This window comes from Podarcis muralis, chromosome 4 (assembly GCF_964188315.1).
Source record: "Podarcis muralis chromosome 4, rPodMur119.hap1.1, whole genome shotgun sequence".
Taxonomy (NCBI): Eukaryota; Metazoa; Chordata; class Lepidosauria; order Squamata; family Lacertidae; genus Podarcis; species Podarcis muralis.
This window is the reverse complement of record NC_135658.1, coordinates 70251530-70266836: the sequence shown is the minus strand read 5'-3', so window position 1 is coordinate 70266836 and position 15307 is coordinate 70251530. Positions and strand designations below refer to the sequence as shown.

At 42.8% G+C, this 15307-nt stretch overlaps 1 protein-coding gene across 6 annotated transcripts in view; it reads right to left on the bottom strand.

The window, feature by feature from the left end:
- The window catches only part of NLGN4X (neuroligin 4 X-linked), a 157971-nt gene extending 142993 nt beyond the window's left edge, over positions 1–14978 (bottom strand). For 2 of the 6 annotated variants that reach the window (XM_028727739.2, XM_028727738.2), the window contains exon 1: positions 14346–14968. The gene's annotated coding sequence lies outside the window, so the exon portion shown is untranslated. Of the gene's footprint in view, positions 1–14345 lie in introns of all 6 variants that reach the window. The other 4 variants (XM_028727743.2, XM_028727742.2, XM_028727740.2 and 1 more) reach the window with 4 other exon arrangements.
- Positions 14979–15307: the final 329 nt, after the last annotated feature.

The following is a 15307-nucleotide window of genomic DNA, read 5'->3' as shown; positions in this document are numbered from 1 at the left end:
TGTTCCCAGGGAAGGCAGTAAGGTAAAGGTAAAGGGACCCCTGACCATTAGGTCCAGTTGTGACCGACTCTGAGGTTGCAGTGCTCATCTTGCTTTATTGGCCGAGGGAGCCAGCGTACAGCTTCCAGGTCATGTGGACATCACAACTAAGCTGCTTCTGGTGAACCAGAGCAGCACACGGAAACGCCGTTTACCTTCCTGCCAGAGCGGTACCTATTTATCTACTTGTACTTTGACGTGCTTTTGAACTGCAGGAACTGGGACCGAGCAACAGGAGTTCACCCCATCGCGGGGATTTGAACCACTGACCTTCTGATTGGCAAGTCCTAGGCTCTGTGGTTTAACCCACAGCGCCACCTGCGCCCCAGGGAAGGCAGTGGTGGCCACCAATCAAGATGGTTTTAAAAGTGTATTAGACATATTCATGCAGGAGAGGACTACTGATGGCTATTAGCCATGATGGCTATGCTCTCCTTCCAGAACTAGAGGCAACAATGCCTCTGAATCCCAGTTGGTATAAACCACAGAAGGGGATGCTGCTCTTGTGCTGGAAACCTGTTTCTGGGTTTCCCATGGGAATCTGGTTGGCCAATGTGAGAACAGGATGCTGGACTAGATGGGCCACCGGCCTGACCAGAGCCTCTTCTTATATTTCCAGCACTTACTGAATACTTTTTCCCAGTAGAATTTTTAAATGAATTCTGATTGTAACTTAGTCATATTGTATTGGGTCTCCTGTACAATATTTGGAGATGACTGTGATTAAGTGATATGCAGATTGTTGAAATAAATAAAAATAGTGTTTCAATGCTGAAAGAAGATGCATTAAAAAGGATATATGAATACATTCAATGAGACACTTTGTTTGAAGGGGAATGTTTTCATAATATCATCAGGGAGGTGTCTATATTTGAAAATAAAGGTTTGACAGACTTGCTCAGACAAAATTGAGATATCTCAGGACACATATCAGGTATTGAATCATAAGTGCCGAAATGATTGCATCAGTCTGTTTGCTTCTGGACGTCATGCAGCTCCAGCCCAGACAGCAGAATCCATTAGACATTTAAATCTAATCAAGTGTTTGCCTACTATTTGGCATACAAAATATCTTGTTAACAGATGGAGAAATTTGATCTCTCAACCCTCAGGCACTCCTGTCAACGTCGTAGCAGAACATATACATTATGGCAATTTCTAATAGACCCCATCCTGACTTTACCAAAGCATTTCCCAACCATTTCACATTAGGCATAACATTTAAACACAGCAAGCTCAGAATAACTGTTTGCAACACACTGCTGTGGCTCAGCCACTTCTGGGTAATCATGAATGTTTACACTTGTCCACATATAGCTGTTTCTTATAAGAAGCACACATGCAGAACTTTGAACTGAACTGAGTAACCATTTAGCATGACTTCGGGTGTGAAATTATTTATTTATTAAGACGCCTCCATGACGCCTTTAAACAAAAATGCTCACAGCGAGGTTTATATCAGAATAAGGCAATACAAAACATAATAAGCGTTGAATAATTCTAATAGAGAGTATAAATACAGCAGGATCAAATGCAAAGTTGCCTTTCTGAAAGCCTGACAAAAATGAGGTTTTTAACCTAGTGTCTAAATGAAGCTGAAGTGGGTGAAAGAATCATCTCAGTGATGTGATGGAGCCACTACTGTAAAAGCTACAGTACACACCTCATTTAATGTAGGGATCAACATGAGAGGCTCATCTGTTGACCTTAATGAGAACCAAATTGATATGAAAGAAAGCATTCCCTCATATATGTGGACCCCAGGTCTTTTAGGATTTTGAATGTCAACATTAGCACCTTGAATTGAACCTGGAAGATAAGTGGCAACCAACGTAACAGAGAACAGGAATTATATGCAACAAGCTCATTGCTCCATCAACACCCTGGTCACTGCATTTTGAACCTTTGGATCATCTTCAAGAGCATAAAGGCTATTAAATTAGTCCATCCAGGAAGTTACCAGAACATAGATAACTGTAGACAAACTATTCCTGTTCAGAAAAGGCCATCGATGATGAACCAGCCTGAAGCTCAGTGTAGGCACTTCTAGTTGCTGGAGTCACTTGGGCCTCAAGTGGCTGCAATCATTCTAGGAGCACTATTAAAATATCTTTACTATTGTGATGTACAAATGTAAAAATTAGGAATTGGGAAACAGCTTTGACAACCTCCTTTCTGATAATCCTGCCAGTGCTTTTGCAGCATGCTGACTTACCCATCACCAGGTCCTTTCCTGTGAGGTGAAGGCACCAGTTATAAGAGGTTGTTTAAGCATCAAGGCCTCACCAAACCAACCACTACTGCTCCAAAGTCAGACTAAAATAAACCATGTACATGCATATTTGGATCTCAGTAGAGCTTATTTCTCAGGAAACACACTTTGGGTTGCACTAGAAGTGTGCTTTCAAATGCAATCTCAGTCATTCTGTGTGTCCGTATTACATTGCAGCGGTAGAGAAATTCCAATTCCAGTCTGTTTCATGGCTATCTCCTTTCTAAACAAGCAGCAGAGTTCAGTGCAAAATGCTATGCTGCATCAGGAGGAAAGGATATTAAAATAATGACAGCCAGTAATAGCTGACTGATACTTTTATGACAGGGGAGATGAGATCTGTATCATCCCCAGAAATGGAATATTAAAAATTCCTAAGCATCTTCCCCCCCACCCACCCCCATTGCACTGCTGAGAACAAGAATGCAGTAGTCCTGGCAGAAACTAACAATACGCTAGACATATTTTCAAAAATCTATCACATGAAACCCTACCAGTTCTGGTGAATATTACATACTCAGCAATCATTCTATATGAAACTTTCTAGAGTGCACAATACATTGTATATGATCATTTGTTTCCCTTGAGTATGCAATAAGATTACATGGAACACTGGTTAGGAAAACCACAATGAATCATCAACTTTTAAATTTATCTCTTTCAGTAATGGGTCCGATTACAGATAAAAATATTTACACAGTGGGTGTTAATTTTATCCCGATTCTTTGGCCCAAGAGCAAGAAAATGATAACTGATACATTTCTGTAGCAAGCAGAAATAGGAATCTGGAGTAAGAGATAATAGCTTGGACTCCTAGTTTTTGGGAGCCTCTTTTCATGAAAGCAGCGTTTTCCATATAGAAGGGGAACCCTAATCCAACCCTCAGAGGCTCCACTCTGATCATCATGGATTCAGTAGGAAGCGCTGAAGTATGAATTTTCAGAATAAAAAGTGTTGAACCCTTCCAAAAGACTGGGATTCTAAGTGTGTTCAGCTCATGGCCAGTATTTTTCTTTTGCAGGAAGCCATTTTGACAAATAAGATTTCCTTCCTATGCCTGTTTTAAAACCTTCCAAAAAGAGAAGGCTCAAAATTGGCCAACAAAAAGTGATACAGATGAGGAGGTTCCATGCTCAAAACTCAACATTCTGTCTATTGTATAATATTTACTTATGGTACCAGTGGGGTAGGAGAACGAAAGAAATCAAGGCTGATATACATTCTAAAAGGAATAACAGAGCCCACTGTCTGGTCACCAAATGGCTTTATGTGTAACATCTTTAAAAACACTTCATGGGAGGTGAGCAAGATGCCACCAGAAAACCAGGGCTGCTTACCAACCACCATTTACCATTGGGTTCCAATGACTGCTGATATTGCTAATAAGAAACCCAATGGTGAAGGAATTGGTTTAGTATCATCAGCATACAGTTCTCCACATAAGGAAGGAAGGTGGACCGATTCCAAAACTGGTATGATACAGACTGGTTAATACCATACAAGCAACAATGCAAGGATAGAATAAGTGCCAGTTTATTCAGAGATTACTGAACTTCAGAGCTGCATAATACCTTCCAATTTCATGCATGCCCTATGAATGTCTACAAACACAACACACACAAATTTGGGCTGCATACCTTCTGCAGAGAGGTTGCATTATCTAATTTACAGCCTCCAGTGCTGCAGCTTCTCTCTCCAGCTGTGCATAATTTAAACCATGTTCTACTGATTCAGCACTCCAAGGGATAGTACAAGCTACTTATTTTCCTTTCATCTAAAGGAGACCAGCAGTGAATATTATACCCAAAACCTCATTAGCTGTACAATGTCTACTGAATTGTCCCATCTATACACAGGTGCACTCCTCGTTCGAAAGCAGTCTGTCACTAAGCAAGCATGTGAGGCCTTGCAGATACAATGTCAGGCAAGCATTGGGAGGCTTCAATTGTGAAATCCCCACTCAGGCCTTGAACTGGTTTGCTTTGGGCCAGTCACTGTCTTTCAATGTAACCTACATCACAAGGTTATTTTGGGAAGTAAATGAGGAGGGGGAAAACCATGTACACCACCCCGAGGTCGCTGGAGAAAAATGTGGGATATAAATACAATAAATTAATAATAATAAATAAATAAATTTGCAAAGTGCCCATGAAAGTTTGTATCACATTAAAAGGTACAATGGTACCTTGGTTATCAAATGGCTTAGTTGACGAACAAATCAGCTCCCAAACGCCACAAACCTGGAAGTAAGTGTTCCGGTTTGCGAATGTTTTTTGGAAGCTGGATGTCTGACACAGCTTCCGCTTGAATGCAGGAAGCTTCTGCAGCCAATCAGAAGCTGTGCCTTTGTTTTCAAAGGGTTTCAGGAGTCAAACGGACTCCCGGGATGGATTAAGTTTGAGAACCAAGGTGCCACTGTATTGTCTTGAAGATACCATTAAAACATGGGACAATAGACAGAGGGTAGAACTCAACTGGTTCCTTGAACTCACAGCAGGGTTTTTGATCCAAAGGAGACAAACAATCACAGAAGAGATGGGGAGGGTGATCTGGGCAGGTCCCTCCTGTATCCCCTTACCACCACTTCCCAGGGGGCTGTGGGAATCCATGAGCACAAGGGCACCAATGGGAATCCAATAAGGCTATTCTTCTGGAATGGATTTATTCACCTAAATAAACCAAACCAAAACTATCCCATCACCATGGGTTTCACTTTAATCTTCATTACCTAAAGGAGTGCATAGGACACTGAAAAGTTAACAACAACAAAATAATTTCTGAATGGTGAAACGAATAAAAGGCAGTGAAAAATCTTTGGTAAAGCAGATATTAGGTCTAATTGTTACATGTAATCCAACACTAATGCAGTACAAGAAAATTTAACAAGGGATACAACTAGTTAGCTCCATAGCCTGTTATCAAAATCTGACAGAATGTGACATATGAATCTACCTTGATTCAAGCATTTGGGCACCCATGTCCAGCTCAATGCTGTTTTGGGGGGAGAGACCTGCAATCTGGGGTCTCAAAATGGAGATATTTTCTAGCCCTGTTATACTTAATCCTGTTAACCAGAAATAGCAGGGATGGAACCTTCCGAATGCAATGATCTATGGCTGCTGCCTGAGAAGATGTGGAAACTTTATCCAGGGGCAAACACATTGCTGTAAGTGTGTAGTCCACATTGGATAAGATATAACAGAATCTGTAATGAACAATTATAAATTTATACTTCACTCAGGCTTTTAATTTAAATAATATATAGATTTATACTTTTCAAGACTTCAATAGTGTCATTACAAATTTCCAATTTTTCCATTTACTCTTGTCAGTCACTCTCAAATATGGTCTTCTTACATGAATCCAACAAAATAGTCCCATTCTGCCCATGAATAAATTGGTGCTTTTAAAAAACCAACTTATTTTAATAATGAGTGATAGTGCATTTTTCTCTTCCCTGGGCCAGGTCTTTTAATCAGCTCATTGTGATATTTTCTATCATGTGCTTCTAATAAGAGTTACAGTAATTTTCAAAGCCTGGCTCTCTTAAAAGTTTTAACATCTCCATCAAGAAGAAGTGCATACTGTGGGAGAGAGGAACCTTGGAAATCTCACCGCATTACTCAAATGAATCACACTCCAAGTACATTAAAGACAGGGTTGGAATGTGAGCACATTACAGTTAAAGTGCACAGATGTGTTCAGTGTGATGAAGCCATCCTTTACAGAGAGTGCAAATATCTGATTCTGTCAGCGCTGTCATGGCCTGCAATTATAGGAATAAATGAAAAGAATTTGGAGGTGTCTTTCAGCTCAGTTTAGTCTTTGATACACATCCTGAATCTGTAAACAAATCAAGAGGTTGAAATGACTTCAGAGGTTGTTATCTCAACAATGAACAGTTAAGGGGAGAACAAAGCATTTAAAAATGAGTTCAATATTATTCAAAAATGTAGCAGGAAGGAAAATGATATCGTTCTGGATTTAGACCCCTTTCAAGGCTAACATTTTCAAGGCCGGCTACCCTTTGGTAGGTTGTTATGGATTCTACCACAACTCTCCAGCTAGAGACTTCATCCGTGAAAAAGGTCTGATGCATTGGCATTATCTCTTGGCATAATTCCACCAAGATCCTTCAAGACATTTTTTTCTTTTTTGCCTGAGGTAAAGGACAAGATGGCACCCCCATTTCACATGCAGATGCGAATGGACTGAAAATTTAATCTTGTTTTGAGATTGGTGATGAGGCACATTCCAGGGAGCAGCAGCCTAGCTTAGAGGGCACAGGGCAGGCTGTCTCCCAACACCTCATGGTCACTCAATGTCCCCAGCATCTGATGTCTGAGATGGTTGCTTCACTCAGACAGCAAGGTCTAACCTGATTCCACTTTTGAGGATGCAATTTGCCAGGATATAAATATTTCTAGGGCAGCATACAGTCATTTGGCTGGCCAAAAAAGAATTAGAAATTCTTGTGCTCTACTGACTCCTTGCCTGACTTCATGCCAGTGGGGTGTAGTGGTTAAGAGCGGTAGATTCGTGATCTGGGGAACCGGGTTTGCGTCTCCACTCCTCCACATGCAGCTGCTGGTGACCTTGGGCTAGTCACACTTCTCTGAAGTCTCTCAGCCCCACTCATCTTACAGAGTGTTTGTTGTGGGAGAGGAAGGGAAAGGAGAATGTTAGCTGCTTTGAGACTCCTTCGGGTAGTGATAAAGCGGGATATCAAATCCAAACTCTTCTTCATGTTTGCTGCCCATCCCTTCCACTCCTTCACAGCTGCCTACAGCACCCTTGGTCCATCTACTGCCGATGCTGGCATTCTGCTCCTTCTTCCTACCCACCTCTTTTCAGTAGATCCTTTGGTTACAAATCTTGGCCTGTCCTACCTATACTTTTCTTCCATTATCAGTGATACAAACCAGCATTCCAAATAAGGCTCAACCATCAATTTATATAAAGGCATTATACCAACTGTTTTATTTTCAGGCCATTTCCTAATAATTTGAAACACTTGAGGCATACCAAGCTGACATTTGCAGTGAACAGCCCACCACATCCCATGATCTTTTTAGTCCTGGGTAATCACAGCCAATTCAAATTTCATCAGCAAATGCATTAACTTAGAATACTTTGCTGCAAGAGCAATGATATCACCTGCTCTTATTTGCAACGAATATCATTTGCCATTTTGTTGCCCTTTCAGCATTTTGGAGAAATGCTTCTGAAATTCTTCTGCCTGCTTTGAATTTCACCCTCCTGAATAATTGGGTGGCATCCATTAACTTAATAACCTTATCACTCAGTCCTGACTCCAGAACATTTATTAGTAAGTTAAGCAGCATCAGTTCCTCCCAACAAAAATATTTGGGGAAGTCCACTGCTTATATCCTTCTATTTATTCTGGCCATCCCCTTCCTGTTCTTTAATCATTTTCTGATCCATACAAAGACAAAGCCACATATCATGTGTATCCAAAGTTTGGTGAGGACTCATGGCTTTATCAGAAGCTTTCTGGAGCTTCAAGTATTTACTAAATAGCCCGTATCTCCATTTTCATTGACAATTTTGTATCGTTCTTAAAGACTGATTACCATGCAGATGTTTCTAAGTGCATGCAACCAAAACATAAGGTCCAAAAAGGACATTGGATGCCAGTCTTACATGTGCAGTCCTTCCATGTCTTCACTTTGAGCCCACATGGGTTCAGGACAATGTTTCAATGGGCTATGGTCTCTGGTCTCAATAAGTACATATAGTAAAATGTTTCACAGGTTCTGTTTGTGCCAAGGATGAAGAACCTGTGCACCTCCACCACCACTACACCACTGCCAATATTATTAGACTCCAGTTCCTATTAGCCACAGCGAGGAAGGCCAATGGGCAAGGATGATGGTAGTGGTAGGTGTAGAGCTAGGGTGATGGAGGAGGTGACCTAAGGCACAGGATCTGAATGCAATGTTTCAGGCTTCTCTACCCCACCCCACCCCTCTCTCAAGGTAACACCTCTCCCCATACAACACACCTCAATGACCCTGCTCCATGACCTCAAGTGCTTTTGCTTGGCTGGAATGTGTACATGAACAATGATAATGCCTCTTATTTTCCTGGATAGAGTAATGTGTTTGTAGAAACCTCTGGCTTTTGCATGGCTGGAATGTGGTCTTCTCCACAAAGGTAAACATCACACCTGTTAATCCATTCACTTCAGTGCTGGCCCCACCCACCACCAGCAGGTCATCCCCAAGGTTACTCATGTAGCAGTGCAGCCCTCAAGCTAAAAAGTTTCTTACCACTATTGTAGTGCAACATTAACCGAGGGCCACGGGTTTGCCACCCCCAATATATGCATTTTGTTATGGAACAGGCAGATCAGATAAGGTGAAATAAAGCTGATTATCAAGGGTCATAACCCACAACTCCAAACTTTTTGTTTTCCAAATTGGGCCTTTTGGCAAACCCTTCGTTCTGAAGATAGCTCTTTTCTTTATGCTGCCCTGCTGTTTTTCCACTCCAGAGTCTTGGAATCACAAATTAAATTACTTTTTAATTTATGTAAATGTGAATTAGGAACAAGAAACTGTCAAACCTGATTGCAGAGGGGGGAATTTGCATCCCATTCTTACTTTTGAATATTTCCTTTAAAAAAAAAAAGTACCAATTTTCTTTTAGAAAAATTCTCAACCATTTCCCTCCCAAATTCACGTAGTCCCCTGAACAAAATTTTGAGGTTGAAGGAGAGAAGTGTAAGTCATGAAACTCACCATATGGCTTTGGGCAAGTCATATATTTTAGCCTAAGCTGATGAGTTGTGAAGATAGGATGGAATAAGAAGAACTGCCAAAAAAAAAAAAAAACAAAACAAAACACCACTTAAAAACTGTGAACATCAAAGATTGTTGTTCCTAATATTCCTAAAGATAAATGGCAACTTGTTATATTTAGGAATTTCCCATTGTGCACACACAATTTTCATTTCCCACCCCCACCTCCTGCTTTTCTTCCTCACCTTCGGATCTACTGAGCGGGCTTTCACTACCCATTATTTCCAGGAATAGTGCCAATGAAATCTCATTTCTATCAGACAACAAGCATTTCCCCCTCCCTTGGAATTCATATCAGGAGACTACTAAAGCAAACAGAACGAGGCCCATTAAAAGGTGAGAGAGCTGAATACATAACCCTGTCAGATGTGGGGATCAAAATGGCTCATAACATAAATGCTTTACAAACATCGCTTCAGTACACCTGAGCTGCATGGTGACAAAGAACAGATGCAGGTTGGACGGAGAGCCCCACTGTGGCTCTGAATGGCTTAGTGATAGTTTTGTGCATTTGGCCTGGTTTTATAACATCACTTTTTTCTTTCTTCCTAGGTTTCCAGGTACTTAGGCATATGCATTGCTAATGAACCTTGGGCACACAAAAGCCTCCTGTCACTCTGTTGTTGTTTTTTTCCCCCTACACGGAAGGTCATAAAATGGCAGAATGACAGCACCTTCTGCGAGGTTTAAACACAGCTGCTGTTCCACACAAGTGGATCTGTGCCACACAGTGGGTGATTTGAACTCCTCAGAGAACAGGCCCTCACCTTTAAAAGACAAGTAGCAGCTGTACTGAGGGCCCATCAAAAACAGCAGTGCACGCTTTCCTGCCCCCATGCAAGAAACGGTCATTTTAAAGCCGTTTCCATTTGGAGACTGCAAGCAAGTGCCTCTTCCTTGTGATTCACAGCTTCGTCTCGCTGACTACTGATGAACTTCAGCTTGGCATCCTCGTATTAAGACAGCCATTTTTGACAAACCTTTTATCATTGTTCTTTTGGAGACAAACTGGCTGTTAAAGAACATGAAGTTCAGTGAACAGATTCAAGAGAGAATTTGTGCAGTGAAGTGGGACACATGGAGTTGTTTTTGGTTTTTTTTACTTCATAATACAGTCAAAATTCAATAATAATAGTTAATTCTGCTGAGATGACAATAGATACAGTGTACAAAAGGAATTACTTTCATTTTACCTATCATATATGAGTCAGTTTTTATTTGCACTAGTTTAATTTAATTATTATTCTTATTTGCCAACACATTTCCTATTCACTCTGGAAATGAAATATTCTGACACATGCAACACATAGATTTAAAGGTAACTGTATTTGTAGGGTAATAAACCAGCCATTTTCCTCATATGTCTAGACTATATTAGGGCCTGGAAGTATTATAGAATTAATGAGAAACTACTAGAAAGAAACAGCATGAGAGACCCAATGCAATTATGATCCAAGGAACAAATGAAATTACATTTGCATTTATTCCCCATAGTTATGAAGAAAGGAAAGGCAATTTTTTACTGAATCATTTCAGAATAAATTTTAACATTAAATAACTTCTTTGGTTATTAATTTCATTGGTATACCACCAAAATGCTTATGCTTGTGTAAATTATTGATAGGTAATTATAGACAGCACTTTTATATATGACGAGTTTTACATGATTAAAACCAGTAACATACACTCCTATACCAGATCAAGGGCCACTCTGTCACTGGAAACAATCATCTATAAACCAATAAATTCAAATAGGAAGGAAAGGTTTCCATCCAGTGAATAAAACAGAATGATACCATCAACCATATCCTGTTCCCAAAATAGCAAGAAAACCATTTCTGTCTCAATATCTCTCTGTATTACGTAAGAAAAATACTTCTGGCCTTCCATAAATCTGAGTTTCAAATTTGCACTAAGCTCCATATTGCAGAGATTCCTAAAAATGATAAGAAAGTAGGAATCCAAGTTATGTCCACATGAAAATGCTGCCAAATTGCTACGCCCTTTTGCCCTTTCCTTTCAAGCCACACTATCTCTATATTGTCCTATATGCCCCACCTTAAACATACAGATTCAAAACATTTTTTCAGCTTAGAGGAAGACCTTTCCCCTCTTCCCTCAGTGAAAGTTACAGCAAGGGTATATCTTCTCTTCTTACTTCTTTTACTCCATTAACAATAAAATAAAATAATGTATCTCAAGAAGAGAAATTGTTTACATCTCAGGGACTGCAATGCTCTCCACAACACACACACAAACCAAAGCAAGAACTTGGCAGCAAAATCAAAGACAGCTAGTGTAATGGATTCAATAGCCACATCAAGTCTTTGCCTCTGGTTACTGAATCACCAGACCTGTTACAGTTTAATGCAGAACACTTGATTTATTGAACACAACCAAGAATTGAAGAGAGTTTCTTCTATTGCATATCATTTAACACCATTGCTACATCTCATCGTAAACACAACCAGTTCCTGCCCTTATTGAAATTTTCATATATATAAAAATAGATATAACTTCGAGATCCCATTAAGCCCTTCTCTTTCCCAAGAAGACACTGTCAACGGAAAGGAGAGTAGGCCCGGCTGAATATATCCCATGATTTGTACAACAATCCTGCTTTTGTCATTTGCAAAACAGACACACAATGAGTCTTTTTAAGATACAGAGAGAAGTGCATGGAAGCAAAGCCATTCAAGCAATTGACCAAACCTCCTTCAAAAAATAAATAAAATACACATCATTAAGAAGTGTCCACACCACCACCTTGTGGAATCTTCTCGCAAGAGCAACACCTGCTTCTTTCTACCAAAAAAAAGAAAAAAGGCGCAAGAAGAAAAGAAATAAAGTTATATTCCTCTTCTTCTCTTTATCCAGTATGGATAGCAAAAGGACTGATAGAGATGGTTGCCTTGCTGGTTTTCAGAATGGAAATGTTTTACTGAGACAATTAGCTTTGCTTTATTTCTACCACCACCATCTCCTTCCCTTGAAATATAACTCACTGTCATAGCTTTGAACTGTAAGGATCATAATTAACCAGTCGCTGAATGCAGCCACTTTCCAATGCATCCCTCTCTGCACTCAAAATGGAAACCAGGGAACCACAACCTGTAAATCTCCACTAACCGGAAAGCCAGCTAGGGAGCATGATGGCCAGACTAGGAAATCCACTTTCCTTCTTCCATCTCTTACCGTAGCTACTTACAGGATACTCAAAGCAGAGAATATACCCCCTAGGTGGGTATTCTTGACCTCTAGGATTTTCTTTCTTGTACCTGGTTCTTGTCAACCCTGAGGCACAGATCCTATCAAGCAGGATCGCTAACTGTTGCTGCAAGATGGTGGGGGGTTGCCTGTGTGGTTGGTGACTTCACTTCACTTTACCCTTGGGGGCTGACTGCAGCAGTGGCAGCCGTGATCACCTGGCAAATGGCTGGGAAACTTGCGGAAGCAATGGGATAGGCAAGTTAACCTGAAAAAACAAACCCCACAGAAATGGGTCTGGCAAACCAACAGGCGGCAAAGTTGGTCACTGAGAGGAAAGCAAGAGGATGTCCAAAACTGCCTGGCATCTCTCATGGTTAGAGAAACTCGATGGGTTAGCCTGACAGGCTGAAAGTGGATGTGTGTGTGTAGCTGAACCCTTTTGGTGCCAAAGAGGGACAGCAGATGGAGGAGACCTGTCTGCATCAGGGACTTGGACGTGTCTGCAGTGGTTTGACAGGGGGTGGGTGCGGGAAAAGCTCTGCTTCTTTCCCCCTCCCGCCCCCACAACTAGGGTCTTCCTTTCTTGCACTCTTAAACACGTCACAGAGGTCCCACCACGCAGGCTGGGAAAGGGGGGGGGGGTTGTGTGGGGGTGAGGATAAGGAAACCGCTTAAGCAAAAGGTGTGGGGGGGAGGAGAGGGTAACAAGTTAGGCGGCCACTCTTCTGACCCCCTTCATGGGTGGCTGCAGAAGGGACAGAGCATCATTCACAGCGCCCTGCAGAGTGAAAAGCACGCGCGGGGAGGGGGGGTGTCGGAAAATGAAAGCAGCTGCAGTGCAGAGAAGGAGGGGGAGGCAGCAATGAGCAGAGGCAGCCCCTGGATTCTGGGCATTTAGGCAGAAGTGGGTGTGGGGGGAGAGGATCAGTCCTAGGCTTCTTAACTTTCCACTAGAAAGTCAAGAGTTGGCAGCTTTGATAAACCATTCAAGGCAAGAGATGAGGCAGCGTCCGCTTCTCCCTCCCCCCCCCCCCCGCCAAGCCAGTTTCCAGGAAGGTGCAGAAATCTCTGGACAGACAAATCCCCTCCCGTCCCTGCAATCCTGCTCTCTTCATTCCCACCCCCCACCCCTCCCCGGGAGTCCTGCCCCGCTTCTTTGTAGAATAAGCGATTTATTTTACCACCACCCCTCCACCATACAAACAAATAATAAAGAGGGCCGATAGAGGCGGGGGGGGGGGGAGAGAAGAACCCACCCAAATGCCACCCTGGAAATCAATCACGTGGGTTTAAAAAACAACAGGCAGCCTCCGGCAGATGAAGAGAAAGAAAAGGACTTGCTTAATGCCTCCAGAGAGCCTCCAAAATCGTTCCTTCTTAGGAAAAGAGATTGGGGGGGGGGGAGGTTAAATCAAAGCTTAGCGTGCCTCTTTTGCAATTCTCTCAACACCCACCCCCGTGGCAAAGAACAGGGCACCGGGGTGCTGTTTCCTTTCCCAAGCTATACCTCCCCCCGTTTGCTGAAACTGTAGCAATGCTCTCTCTATCTCTCTCTGTGTACTGCAGATATGAGCCGCCCGCCCCCCCCCCCCGGTTCCCTCTCCGCCACACTCTTCTGTTTATTTGCCTGTAAAGGCAGAGCTACTTTGTAAACATCTCACACAGAGCCCCGGAGCCTTCCTAAAGAGCTGACTGCAGCAAAGTGCCCCCCATCACTTAAGAGCGGTGGTCCAGGGGCATAGGAGGGTGCCTGGGCAAAGAGATACAGAGATGCATTACATACATGAGACGTGGAAATCATCTCCAGTGCTGAGAAAAGGGAAGTATTCTCTTTTTCCCCAATAAGAGGGTGTCAATGCTTCCCCCCCCCCCGAAAACAGTGCAGAGACGACTGCAGCAAACCAGTCCCCCCTCTGGAGTACCAGCTGCAAACGAAGAGGTGGGGGGGGGGAGTTTGGGAAGGAAAAGGCAAAAAGGACAGAGCTCTGGTTTGTACCTACCTCGGCGGAGGAAGCTGCCTCTGTGTTTTAGGGGTCCTTGGCAGCCTATGTCTTCCCAGGCGACTTCCAGCAGAATGGCAGCACACAGCAGGCTTCGCCGGGGTCCAGCTTCTCTTCCTCCCCCCACCCCCTAGCTCGCGTGGTGTGCGTGTGAAATCCAACACGGTTTTGTTTTGGGTTGTTTTTTTTCCTCTTTAGTCCAGAGGAATGCAACAGCCCCTCGCAAAAAAAAAGAAAGCAGAAAATCTTGGTGGTGGAGAGCGACCAAACAAACAAACCAACCAACAACCCCAAACCGGCAGCAACACAACAGCACTAGGTTTGAAAGAACCCGGCGCTTTCTGTTGCAAATGACCTACATTCAAGCGGCAAATGCATTGCAATCGGCGGCGGCGGCGGCAGCGGCGGAAGAAGAAGAAGAAGGCGCGTTGGGTCTGGGAGTGGGAGCTCCGCTTGCCTATTGCAGGGAGACAAGCGACAGCGAGAGGGAGAGCGAGACTGATCGGCTAGGCAGAGCGAGATTGAAGAGCGAGCGAGCGGTCCAGGCTGTGCCAGGCTGTCTCCTCCCGCGATTGGACCAAACTGAATGGAATTTACAAAGCCGGCAGCCAATAGATCTCCGCAGCCGGCCCCATCGCTACAGGAAGCATACCTACATCTACAACCGCATGCAAAGAGCATCGAAGCCTAGTGCAAACCAGCTGGAACAGAAGGATCAAGGGTGGCTGTAGTGGTTGAACAGGTGGGCATTTTACACATGTAGGAATAAAAAAGAAAAGGAAAAAGCGGGGGTATCTAGAAGGAAAGACTCCTCCTCCTCCTCCTCTCTTGAGTCCCTGCCTTCTTTTTGGTCTAGCTTCTCTTTTACTCAGTGCACGCTCTTAACCCTTTCGTGCCACCATGCCTGCTGAAATGGTGTTTCCACTACCAGCAGTGAACGCCTGCAAACTTGTTCCAATAGT